The 12,243-nt window shown below is 40.3% G+C and overlaps 1 long non-coding RNA gene across 1 annotated transcript in view; it reads left to right on the top strand.

The window, feature by feature from the left end:
• LOC107837061 (uncharacterized) overlaps window positions 1-3,679 on the top strand; it is a 9,243-nt gene extending 5,564 nt beyond the window's left edge. Inside the window, exon 3 of the long non-coding RNA XR_001663037.1 lies at window positions 3,668-3,679. This is a non-coding gene — a long non-coding RNA (uncharacterized LOC107837061). The remainder of the gene's footprint in view (window positions 1-3,667) is intronic.
• The last annotated feature ends 8,564 nt before the right edge of the window (window positions 3,680-12,243 follow it).

Here is a 12,243-nt window from a genome sequence, read left to right as displayed (position 1 = left end):
ATATATATATATATATATATCTCAGAGACATATAATATATATAAGGCATATTCGGTGGAAACTAGTAATTATGAATCTGGAAAAGCCATCACTGCTTCGGTAATTGTAAATAATCTAAAAGAGGGTGGATGCATGACTTTCTGAGACTTTTCTGGCTTTGTGAAGTGAAGTTTGGCACAGGCCCAGCGCTGGTCAGACGCTGTGATTGCAGCCGAACATCTCCATCAGAGAGCACTAGAAGGTAACGCTGGGATTAAAATGGGCACTGCTGGCACATGCAGACGGGCAGGGTGCTTCTTTTTTTTTTTTTTTCCCTCCACTAGGCCATTGTTCCATATGTGCTCCACCTGCGCCTCTCAGAGCCTCGCGCCAAGCACACGGCCAGCAGGCTCTACCAACCTTGATGATTGGAAGTTGCCATAGCTACGCTGGAAGCTGGTGCTGGAAATGAGCGTGGAAAGGGGGTGAGGCGCTGTAAATCTCAACATGCTATTTTTTTAATTTAGGAAATTGGCAAAGGAAGTGTAGTAAATGAATCGCCGTTAATAATAATTCACATATGGGACAAAACACAATTAGGGCTGTTTTTGGCTACAGGCGAGGAGGAAAGCGGCTCCCTCTAAAATGTGATCTCATCTCATCAAAGGCACTTCAGCTTTCCCAGTAGTCCTGATTGAGGAGATGGAACGACTCTGTCTCCTAATGATGTTTATGGAAATAATATCACTGGAAATTATTGTTGGACACAAAGAGCAGCGAGATGGAGACATCAATCATGCCATCATGACCCATAAGCTGGTTCCTTATCAGCTCATGAAAATGGATGGTAGTGGTGATTCAGTGCGCTGTTTATCAGACAACTAACAGAAAACTCAAATTTATTTTCCCCCCTCTGGGAAGCATACGCTCTTCTCAACGCTGTTTTGTTTCATAAGTCTTTTTTTTTTCTTTTTCTCCCCCCATAAATCGTTCGGAGCGCAGAGGAAAAGGCGAGCAGCAAAGCTCACCCGTAGCTTTTAATAACACGATGGCCACCATCCAGCTTCAGATGAGGCCTGGGATTGGCTGATCTCTTCACACCCTGGCACCTGGAGCAGCTAGAAGACTGCATGTGCGTGTGTGTGTGTGCGTGCACTCTCAGTGTGTGTGAGAGGGTGAGGAAAGAGAGAGAGGGTAAAAGAGGCTTTTATTGGTGGCTGCACTACTGGAGGCGTGACATGACAGGAATCAAAAGGCCCTCACCTGCAACCAAGTGCGAAGAAAAATCATTAAAATGGTTTCAGCCCAAAAGCTTTTTTGCATAAAATCCAGGAAAAAAAAAATCTCTAACATTTTCAGCTCAACATTCAAAGTTGGTGTAAAAAACTGTTTGGTTTGTATCAAGTTTTCTCCCCCTTTCTGATCGCTTCCGTTTTCCCCAATTATTATTATTATTTTTTATTTTTGGCACAGTCAAGTGTTTATGATTGTCAAAGATTGAATTTTTGGACAAAGATAACCTGAGTGAATACAAAGTTCCCAAATGATTATTTAATTTGTCCAGGGAAATGGATAAATTGCAGTCCAAGGCAATCCGTTCCTGTATAATGTATGTAATTGCTCCCCAAAATTTATTAATTGTAACACCTTTGGTGGGAATACCTGCCATCATGATTGCAATAAATGGCAATGAATTTATTTACATCGATGTGGAAGAACTTGGCCCACTCGTCTTTCCAGAATTGTTTTTAGTCAGCTACATTGGAGAGTTTTTAAGCATGAAATGCTTCTACAAGGTCCCAAAAGTCCAAAACGTTACTAGTTCACCCTAAAAACCTTCGCTTTCCTTCGTTCGCCTTCACAGGATTCATGGTTCTGTCAGTTACAGCATGTCCAGGTCCTGAAGAAGAAAAGCAGAACCAGGCCATCATGCTGCCATCACATTGTTAAACAGCTGGTATGTTCTTTTCTGAAATCCTGTGAGAAGATTTTACACACCATCCGGAAAGTGCAGCTTCTGCCTCAATAATCCACAGAATATTTTCCACAAAGTCTTGGCTCATTAAGATGTTTTTTTTGTTTTGTTTTGTTTTGTTTTTTGGCAAATGCAAGACATTTCTGTTATATTTGGTCAGGAGTGTTTTAGGAATGCCTCCATGACACCCAGTGTTGTCCTGTCTCTTGTTGTTGAATCATGAATGTTGACCAAGTGAGGGTTACAGTTCTTATTTGATGTTGTTGGTAGGCTGGACACTCTCGGGGAAGGTTGTTTCATGTTCTCTTAATTTGTGGACAATAGCTCTCACTGTGGTTCTCTGGAAGCTTCAGGCCTTAAGGCCAACACACACCGCTTGCGTCCGACTGTTTACACTTGGATCAGACTTTTTTGTCCTGACTCTGACATGACGGTACTTGTACGAAGCAACTCACTTGCAAAATCAAGTATTCTTGTGAGAGTATGTATCGGTAGCCTGAACCAGCCCCTTGTTCTACACTTTGCTCTGGACCTTTGACTATTGAGAAATGATTGCTTGCTGGAGATGTGGTACTCTGTTGAAGTTTTACCCAATTGCTAATGTTTGCCCATGGTGTATGTACTGCGTTAGATGGATGCTATGAAGCTTACCAGTGTGCAAACGCTGCACACAATCATCATCCATTGCTAAGAGAGTAGTGTTGAGCTAAACGAGGCGGCTGTTAATGTTAGTTTGATATTTGGAATGAATGGCTTTGTTTAGCCATTGCTAAAACTACAAACAAACTACGATTCTAAAACAGCGCAGAAAATCAATGTCATCGCTCACAACTTCTCCTTCTGTTCGATGGTTGGCTCGGTTGAAATTCTACAAGACAAATCCACTTCAATGGGAGGAATACCAGACAGAGCACTGAAGAGCGATGGGAATCGGGTGTAATTAGATAGGAAGGCAACGGCCAAGCTAATGTACCAGAAATCCACCTGCATAAGCACAAACTGGACTGGCAGTAAAATCAAACCTGCTCAAGCAAGGTCATCATTTCGCTCTTTCATTTTTTTTCTGTACTTCCGAGGTCCCGCCATGGATAACCACACTGCTGCTTTTGTGGGTAAAAGATCCTAGTTTGTGTTTTCCCCCCAAAGCAGATGTGTTTTACTTTGCCACACTCATGACATTCTCGTCAAATTGCTGCCTAGTTGGACAGTCGGAGACGTAGTTGCAGGGAATTGTTGGCGGTCTGCGAGGGCTCATTAACTTTAACGTGGATCCAGTGCGTCTTGGCCTTTAAAAATGGCTTTGTAACTCTTTCCAGACTCGTGGATGTAAATGTTTCTCATCTGTTCCTGAAATTTCGGGGTTCTTTCTTTAGACTTAGGTATGTTATGTTTTAAGATCTTGCAGTGGTTTCAAACTGCATTCCTCGACGGCCAGAGTCCCATGACTTTTAGATGTGTCCGTTGTCCTTCACACTTGAATTAAAATGGTGAAACTGCTTCACTAGCATGCAGTCGAGCCTTGCAGGGTTCTGCTAACGAGCTAATATTGGAGCCAGGTGTGGTGAAGCAGAGAGACATATAAAATTTGCAAGACACCAACCCTTAAGGACTGGAGTTTGACACCACTGTCTTATAGCCTACTTCATTTTGACATAGATGTTACATTTCGGTAATTTTTCAGGTCTGACGGTAACAAATCCTAATTGTGGGAAGTTGTATTGCTCTCCGGTTTCCAATAAGAACCAGTTAATTTATGTTTTAACAGGGCAGAGATCTTGTCGGTCTCCCCTAAGAAATGAGATTATCATTTAAAAACACTGTTTGTATTTATTCTGTTTGTTTACGTCTGGTTGTGAAATTTGTTGATCTGAAATTTTTTGGTATGACAATCAAACAAAACCGGAGAAATCTGTAAGGGGGTAAAGACTTTTCCACAGCGTTGTGTGTTTAAATGAGTCTAGCGAATCTGCTCGGCTAAAATAACCCAAGTGTTTGTGTATGATTACCACCTCTTTCCGAAAGCGGCTGTGCAAATATGATATGTACATTTGCATGCATGTCGTCGTTGATTTCGGCATTAATCCATAAACCAAACTGAACCGAGAGCAGACTGGATTGTGTGTTTGATTTGTTCAGCTGGGCATTTTGGGTTACGATCACCATGCAGATAAAGGCCGATGTAAGATATATTTTATTTTTTAAATTCTGGGGTTTGCAATATTTGCTCCGAGTTTGATTTTTGTTCTGTTTCCTGGCCCGGATGTGACCTTTACTTCCGAGCGATTTGGAAATGCAGAACAGCAACAGACAAACTGACCTGCGGTGGAATTAGCCGCTGCTCCTTTCGTCTCCGGTAAACCCGACAGCTTGAACACGCCTGGGCGCTGCCTCACAAAGGCGCTCTGCGGAGGAGGCCTATTAATCTTCCCAAAGCCTCAAAAAGCAAAGAGGCCAGCGAGGGCCCCCGAGTCTGGTGCCCGGGGCCCACAGACAGGGGTGCTTGGCAGGCTCTGTTTGGTCAGTTCTGACCCACTGTTAAATGGCCAGGGGTCATAGAGGGGCGCAGGATGGAGCAGTAATGCCCTTTAGCAGATGCTAGGCTGGGATGAGGTCAGAGGATCATTCCTGGTGTTCGTGGCCTTCACATCACTCAGGATTTAGCCGCTGTTTCTCGATCAAAAAGGAGTCGGGAAGTAATCAGGAAACCTGTGTGGCTGTTTTCATCCTTCACTGTCTGTTTAATTAGAATCTACATTAGGAGACGTGTAATGAGTTTGATCTCTTGATACACAAGTAGCGCAAAAATAAGCCTGCCCGCTGGAATCTTGAAATGATGGTAATTGCTTGCAGGCTTGTGCATTTCTTTCCATCCATCCATCCGTAGTTACTGGTGTTAAGAACTTGAGTGAATACAAGTAAAGAGCACGCCAACCTTTAGTTGGAAGAAACTATTTCTTCACTTTGGTTGTATTTTTTCTAACAGTTTTTTTTTTTATACATAACTTTAGTTTAATGGTTTCCAGGTCAGGGCAACACGCAGCATCACACCGTCGACATCGCAGTGCATGAAGTACACTGAGATGTTAACATTTGGATAAAATCTGTTTGCCTTACACTGCTGACTTGACTTTTTTTTTTTTTTTTTAAAGTGGCTGAATAAATAATCTCTTCTCAGCAAAGGTACCTGTTGCATGAACAAAGGAAACATACAGGAAGCAGAAAAACTTTGCTTCACAAAATAATCACAAGAGTTCAGACAAACGGAAACCTTTATAAATCATTTGCAAAACTCTCCCACAAACAAACAAATCGTGGGAAATTTAAAAAGGTGGCATAAATAGGTTGTATAAGTGTAAATAAAACGTTGTTGAAGTATCTCTTGGTTCAGTTTCAGCATTCAGTCTTCTCCAGCTAAGCTCTCCTGCTTTTCATTTTTGGGTTAAAGCTGGAGTTTCCAGACAGGTTACCAATCAAAATAACCTCATTGCCCAAAAGTAGCTTTCTGATTCAGTGTCAGTCAGGGAGACAAATATGTAATGCAACTTTTTAAATCTGACTAATCTTTTCCTGTTTTAGGTCAGTCGGGATTAGCAAATTCATTTCTCTTTGGTGAGTAGAATAACAGGAAAGAGAAGAGAGTTTTAAGTTTTTAATCTCTTCGAATTCTGCTCTTCTGTACTTCACTGTTGGTTTTTCTCATCTTTGAAGCGTTTCTTGTTTTTCCTCCATTTCAGTTTTAGATTCATTAGACCCATGTTTCCAAAAAACTACATTACTTTGTCCCTGAGGGTATTTACAAACTACCGTCGACTTTTTATGCTGCTTTGGAGAACTTGCATCTTTCCTCTCTGATTGGTCTTTCAGCCCAAGACTTTTATCACTGTGGAGATTGACACCGAGGTTCAGCAAGTATCTTCAAAAAGATTTTTGCTTTTGTCCATTCATTTCGCACCAAAACACCTTCACTGCAAAAACAAATCTTACCAAGTATTTTTAGTCTTGTATCTAGTGCATATATTTTATTACACTTGAAATAAGACAAAACCAACTTGAAAGTAACTTATCATCAACATATAGAAGCTTGTTTTAAGTCAATAATTCCTTGATATTTATGAAAAAGTTCGAGTTCCATTGGCAGATAAATTAACTTTAACACGTGAAAAATGTCTTATTATAAGTTAAATAATCTGCAAATGAAACTAGAACTTTTTCATCAATATCAAGGAATTATTTACTTAAAATAAGCTTATATATCCTAATGATAAGTTACTTTTAAGTTAGTTGTGTCTTAATTCAAAAGTACTAAGATATGTGCACTAGAAATTAGACAAAAATAGTTTGGTGGGTTTTTTTTATCTCGTTGTCTGGATGAGCATCTCAAGGGTTCAGAGGTGTGGGATATTTTCACAAACATGATATACTAATGTCAATATCTGTAACCGTTAGATGTTTTGAAGTAGCTCAGTGTTTAAAACATGAGGAGAGAGCTGCCCTCTTTATGAGAAACATGTAAACTCTGCATAAATCACAGCTAAAAGCAAGCAAAATACCACAGCTGCCTTAATTTATCAGCGAGGTCCGGAGCGAAACATTGAATTTTGTCACTTCGCGTGATGATCTTTCCATACGTGGTTTGGCCTCATTCCCAGTTAAATACCAGTTAATAAAGTTGCTGCTTAAATTGAGAGGAAGATAAAATACTAAAATGAAATTTCCTGATTTCTTAATAATATGCACAGCAAGCGGGAAGCATTTTATATGTGGTTTCGTATCTGCCAAATAAACACGGCGAGGCGCAAACCATTAAACGACCCTGTTATTTTGTTGGAGCTTCAGCTGGGTCCATTTCCTCTTAAACAAACAGACCTGGCTCAGGCCTTTTTTTCAGAGTGTGCATAAGGACTTGTCAGAATGGATGTGCCCCGCTGCGGCGGCTGCTCCTTTCACCCCTCGGCCCGCGAACAGAAACGAACAGAGCTCCACTGTGCCTCGGCGGACATTGAAATTCTCCCAGCGTTTGTACAGTGAATTCCATTTCCGTGCCTTTTGATTCATGGGCCCTTCTTCTTTTTTTTTTCCTCCATGAAGTACCTTTTTGTCCCCTGTTTGAACTTGAGTGAAGAATTGCTCTGCAAATGGATGTTGGGGTCAGAGAAAAGAGGTGCATTGGATGACTTGAGAAGGAGGGTGGCGGGGGGGGTTCTGTGAAGGATGGGTGATGCTCCAGTAATAAAGAACATTTAAAGGAAGTTGTACATGTTGGCCTCTTATGGCGAAGCTTTTACAGGAAATCAGCTGCGTACGAGTAAACAGGAAGTAGCTTAAACTTTTGAGTACATGCAATGAGCTTTAGAAGCTACTTGCTGCTCTTCTGGTTAAATATTTTCTAATTAAATACATTTGTTTTATTGTTATAAATGCACATTTAAACAGCCGTGTCTCTCTGATGATGTCATATAAAGTAAAACTCCACCTGTGTTGGTAATTGAATTTGTCCCTCAGTGTTTTGTGAAGCTGTAGCAAAACGTCCATACATAAAAACACTTCATCTATCTATTGATTTATCATCCCGATGATTATTGGAACCATTCGCCATCTGTTGTCTCATCCTTGATTCATCATCCGTCCACTGTCTTCCATGTTTAAAGCCTGCCCGCTACTGGAATATCTACAGCCAAGCTGAATTCATAGCAAGCATTGCGTCACTGTTATTTAAAAAACTCTGAACAGAAAAGAGACTGAACTCTGGAAGCTTTGAATTTTAGGAAAATATTTAATTTTCACACGAGGAAATGTTTCTGGCTTTACTGGCGTTAGTTGAAGGTTGACCAGATCGCAAATTATTTCGTCTGTTTGGTGCCCTACTTTGAATTCGTATGCGTCCCCAACGTTTTCACTGCACTAGCATATCATGAAACTTTTGTAGCCGAAGCCTGCAAGCAGAATGCGACACTTACATGCTAGTTGTTAGCATATAGGAAAACTAGTCAGGTGGGAAAATTCAAATGGTAATTTAATTTCGTCCAGCTTAATTTCTGAAGATTGTCATTCTTCTTTTTAATCAGTTACTTTGTTGAGGCTCAGCAACCATTGGAGTCAAACTACACCTTAAACAAATAGCTTTGAAACCCTTAATCTGTCTGATCTCCGTCATGTCTTCTTCATCAAAGTTGCATTTCTTTGCGGAAATGTCCAGATGAGAAGATGAAAACACTTCAGAAACTACTTCGGTACGAGTTGAAAGGTGTTTATTCTTGCACTCTGGTCTTCAGTTGCTCTGTAAATATGACTTTACAGAGTCATATTTACTCTGTAAAGTCATAATACTTAAACAGCCACAGCGTTTAAGTTCTGTGGCTGTTTTCTTGACCAATATTAGTCTTTTTGTTTTAACCATATCGGCGCATCATGAAATTGTCCGTTGCTTTTCTTTAATGAATTGCACCTCTGAGTTGTATTATCACAGTTTTACCAATTCAACTTACTGCTAAAATATTAGAAGATGTTATAAAAGATTCAAGCCTTACCTCACTTTACTAACTAAATAAATCCAGGAGACAAGAACAATTTGCACTGTTTGTTTTTGATCTGGTACTCAACATCTGTACAACTGTACCCATACATGTCTGGAAAGGTCAACTCCAAAAAGCTTGTTCTCATCCCAGTTAGGTTCATCTTGAACTGTGAGCTGCTCGTGGATTAGGGGATGAAAGAATGCCACCGACTGTGAAATTGCCTGATTTTTATCTGGGATGTTGAGGGAGCAGCTGTGCACAATCCTCTGCCCTAATCTCGAGGTTGGAGACGGGACTGGGTGAGGGAGTTCGCGTTACGCTCCTGCAAAGGTGCACAGCACAGTGGTGGTGAAGGGTCCTGTTTATGCACGCCTCCTCAACAGACTACTTACTCCTGATAAGTTAAACTAATGTTTTTTTTTCTGCAGTATGAAAGAGGTTTAGGATATGAAGCGACAACTTTTTGCTTTTTATGTTCCCGCTGATAAAGTCCATCACCACCTAACAGATGTGTCGTAACGTTATTGCTGATGCATGAAGCGTTTAATCCTGCCGGTCCCAACCAAAGCCTGATGGTGGAAAATAGAGATTGAAGAAAACAAATTGAGGATCCACTTATGTTTAAAATTTCTGTTCATGATGCAGGACAGTAAATTCAACTTTCATTTAGCTTCCAAAAGCACTTCCAGTTCTCCATGAACCCAGATAAAAATACTTCTTGGCTCTGTTCTTGCAGTGTCTCGTAAAAGTATTCATAATCCTTAAATGTTGCCAAATTTTGACCATAAACTTAAATTTGACAGGCCAAATTTGTGTCATTGTTTAACTGCAGTTGGAGGCCACAAATGTATCAAAATGTTATCACGATAAATGATAAACGATATGATAAATGCCCACCCGTAGTCGTAACAAAATAATACAGTCTGAGAATGTAAGGAGGCAATTTTAGTAAACACATTAGTATTGCATTTTGGTCTTTAAATGGTCATCAACTTCTAGAATAACTGAAATCTTTTTGGCCAGCTTAAACAAAAAGTGGGATTTGAGGTGTTGCGCTCCAGAAAACACCCGGATATTGGTGTCAAAGTGCAAACACAGTGCGGGTTTGTCCTGCGTTTGATTTGACTGCCTTTGAAGCAGCGCTGCCCGCATCCAGAAACGTATTCACCGTCGTGCCACGCATGCCAGCTGAAGCTCCCTCTGTAGGGGGACTGTCCCCCACGGTGGACCTCGGATATTTGCATACGCTTCGATCCGAAGCCTCTCTCTCGCTCCCTCTCTGTCACTCCCTCTCCCTCCACCGCTTCTGATGCTGAGATATGCTCAGCAGGCGACGGGCAAACATATGCCTGAGATGCCACGGGGTGCTGAAGCCGGATCATCTCCAAAGGCTAACTGGCAGGTCTGAGCGGGGACGGCGTTGATACATATTATTCACAAAGAGCATGGCTGAACAGAAAAATGTGCCCGGCGTGTACCCAGCTGCTTTGTTGGCACGAGGTTCGGGCTTCTGCCTGGGTTTCAAGACCGGGCTCGGATTTAGCCGCACATTCACCGAATTCCCCATGCAGCTCCCACCCTTTCGTTCATTCATTCGTTCATTCATTCAGCCACTAGCTCACAGGGCTCCACCAGTGAGCTAGTGTCTGTGTTTGTGTGAGAAATTAGTTTGAGAAATGACGGCAAGCTTGGATTTTTAACACCTAGACACAGTGGAGTCTGATGCAGCACAAAAAGGCCTCTGTCTGTCCAGACGATCCAGGTGCTCTCCCTGTGGGAGCTGAACACAAAATCAATTCTTTGACCTTTAGGAAAAACCCTCTGTGAGCATTTTTTTTTTTGTATTCATCACAGTAAACAAACGCAGATTTTTTTCATTTTTCATTTCATTCACGGATTCATTTTTTGACACGTACTGGCTCCATACAAAGCGCAACTGAACACATGCTTCTTGTTTGCAGCCAGACACAGCAAGAAGCTGTTCTCTGATCTTCTCACCCTCCACATGGGTGTTTCTTTCTGTAGCCGCTTACGTTCATAAACATGGATGGATGGATTTTTCCATAGCTTGTCTCTTAGCCAACAGGAGGTCAGCAGGTGCTCCTGCGCTCACCAGATGGTTGGTTTGCCTCGACATCGCTGCTGAAGAATGTTTGGAGATGTGGCTCCCTCTAGAGGGGAAACTGTGACATTTACTTAATCTTAAATGTCAGTTTTAGGGCAATAATTTGTACATAGTTGAATATACAGTGTGCACAATTATTAGGCAAGTGACTGTGATGATCAACTCTGACTTTGTCAGTGGACATTTTCTGTGTTTTCTGTCAATTTGTAGCTTCGCTAGAAAAGTTTTTTAATCACTTTGACAACCGATGAGTTAAAGTTGCAAGTTGCTCTTGTCTGTTGTTGAAAGGAGCTTATATGACTTTAATGAATCATTTTGTTGTCAGAGGAAAGTTGTTTGGAGGCTCATCATCACAAGAGACAAGGCAGGGATTGGTACCCCAAATAAATCAGAACAGTAAAATAAAACGCTTTCAGAATATAAAACTACATCAAATTATTAGATGCATTCGTTTGTAAATTATATTTGAGCACTTTTATTGGTGTTATGATTATTATGTGTCATTTTTAGGTTTTTTTTTTTTTTTTTAAACTCCAAGCTGAATAAACCTGAATTCTGAAAGCATTGGTGTCCAAACTTTTTTTTTTTCTTTTTTTTTTTGCCATGAGGGCTAAAATTAAAATAAAACTTGAGGTTTGCAATAGTAGGAATGTGTAATAATAGCAAATTAATGATAAAATGTTGACGAGGTTCAGTTTCACTAGATAAGGGGCTTGTACTTTGGTGCAGTTAGGGACCACTGATTGGTCAACTGGTGGCAGTTAGGGACCACTGATTGGTCAACTGGTGGCAGTTAGGGACCACTGATTGGTCAACTGGTGGCAGAGGGCATCAATTGGCACATTGGACACCACTTGATAACGGTATGGGCTGATATTACTAAAGATGAGCTGGTTAGACCTTTTTGGGTTGAATATGGGTTCAAAATCAACTTCCAAACCTGCTGCCAGTTCTAAGAAGAAGAATAAGTCTGCATCTTTGAAAAAGACAATATTTTTATGCAGGACAGTGATCCATCACAGGCATCTAAGTAAAAGTGTTAATGGAAGGTAGATCACTGTTATTAAATAGAAGAGTAGCTATATTAGTCAGACTTTTTTTCCCCTTTAATGTCAAAAGTATATACTTTGAGCTTTGAGGTGTTTGGCTATAATTCTCACTTAAACGGGTGAAAAAAGAAAATGAGACGGGAAATTTGTAATAATTCTGCACAATAGTAGTTGTCCAGTAATTGTGCAGATAAGGTCAAAACCTTACTTTTACTTCGTTAAACATTAAATGTCAAACATGTTTGACATTTATTAACTTTTTGGATGTTGATGATTAACAAAAAATAATTCTCAAAAATGCAACCTGTAGACACAGTGGTAACGTTTATTAGATAATTTAACTTCTTAAAGAAATGAATAAACATTTGGAATATCATAAATAAATAAATTATAATGAAAAAGTCATTAAATATATTCAGTTTTAAGATTGAAATGATGCGTAATTAAATGCCACAATTCATATACAAGGAGACAAACTTAATTAAAATCCATTCAGAAATCAAAATTACTACTGACTAGAGATGTGCCGATCAGGTTTTTTTCTGCCGATACCGATCACATAATTTAAAAAAAAATCCTAAACAGTACCGGTTACATTAT

Source organism: Poecilia formosa, unplaced genomic scaffold (genome assembly GCF_000485575.1).
Source record: "Poecilia formosa unplaced genomic scaffold, Poecilia_formosa-5.1.2 Scaffold111, whole genome shotgun sequence".
Classification (NCBI taxonomy): domain Eukaryota; kingdom Metazoa; phylum Chordata; class Actinopteri; order Cyprinodontiformes; family Poeciliidae; genus Poecilia; species Poecilia formosa.
The sequence above is the reverse complement of the archived record's forward strand: the minus strand, read 5'-3'. Positions and strand labels throughout refer to the sequence as shown.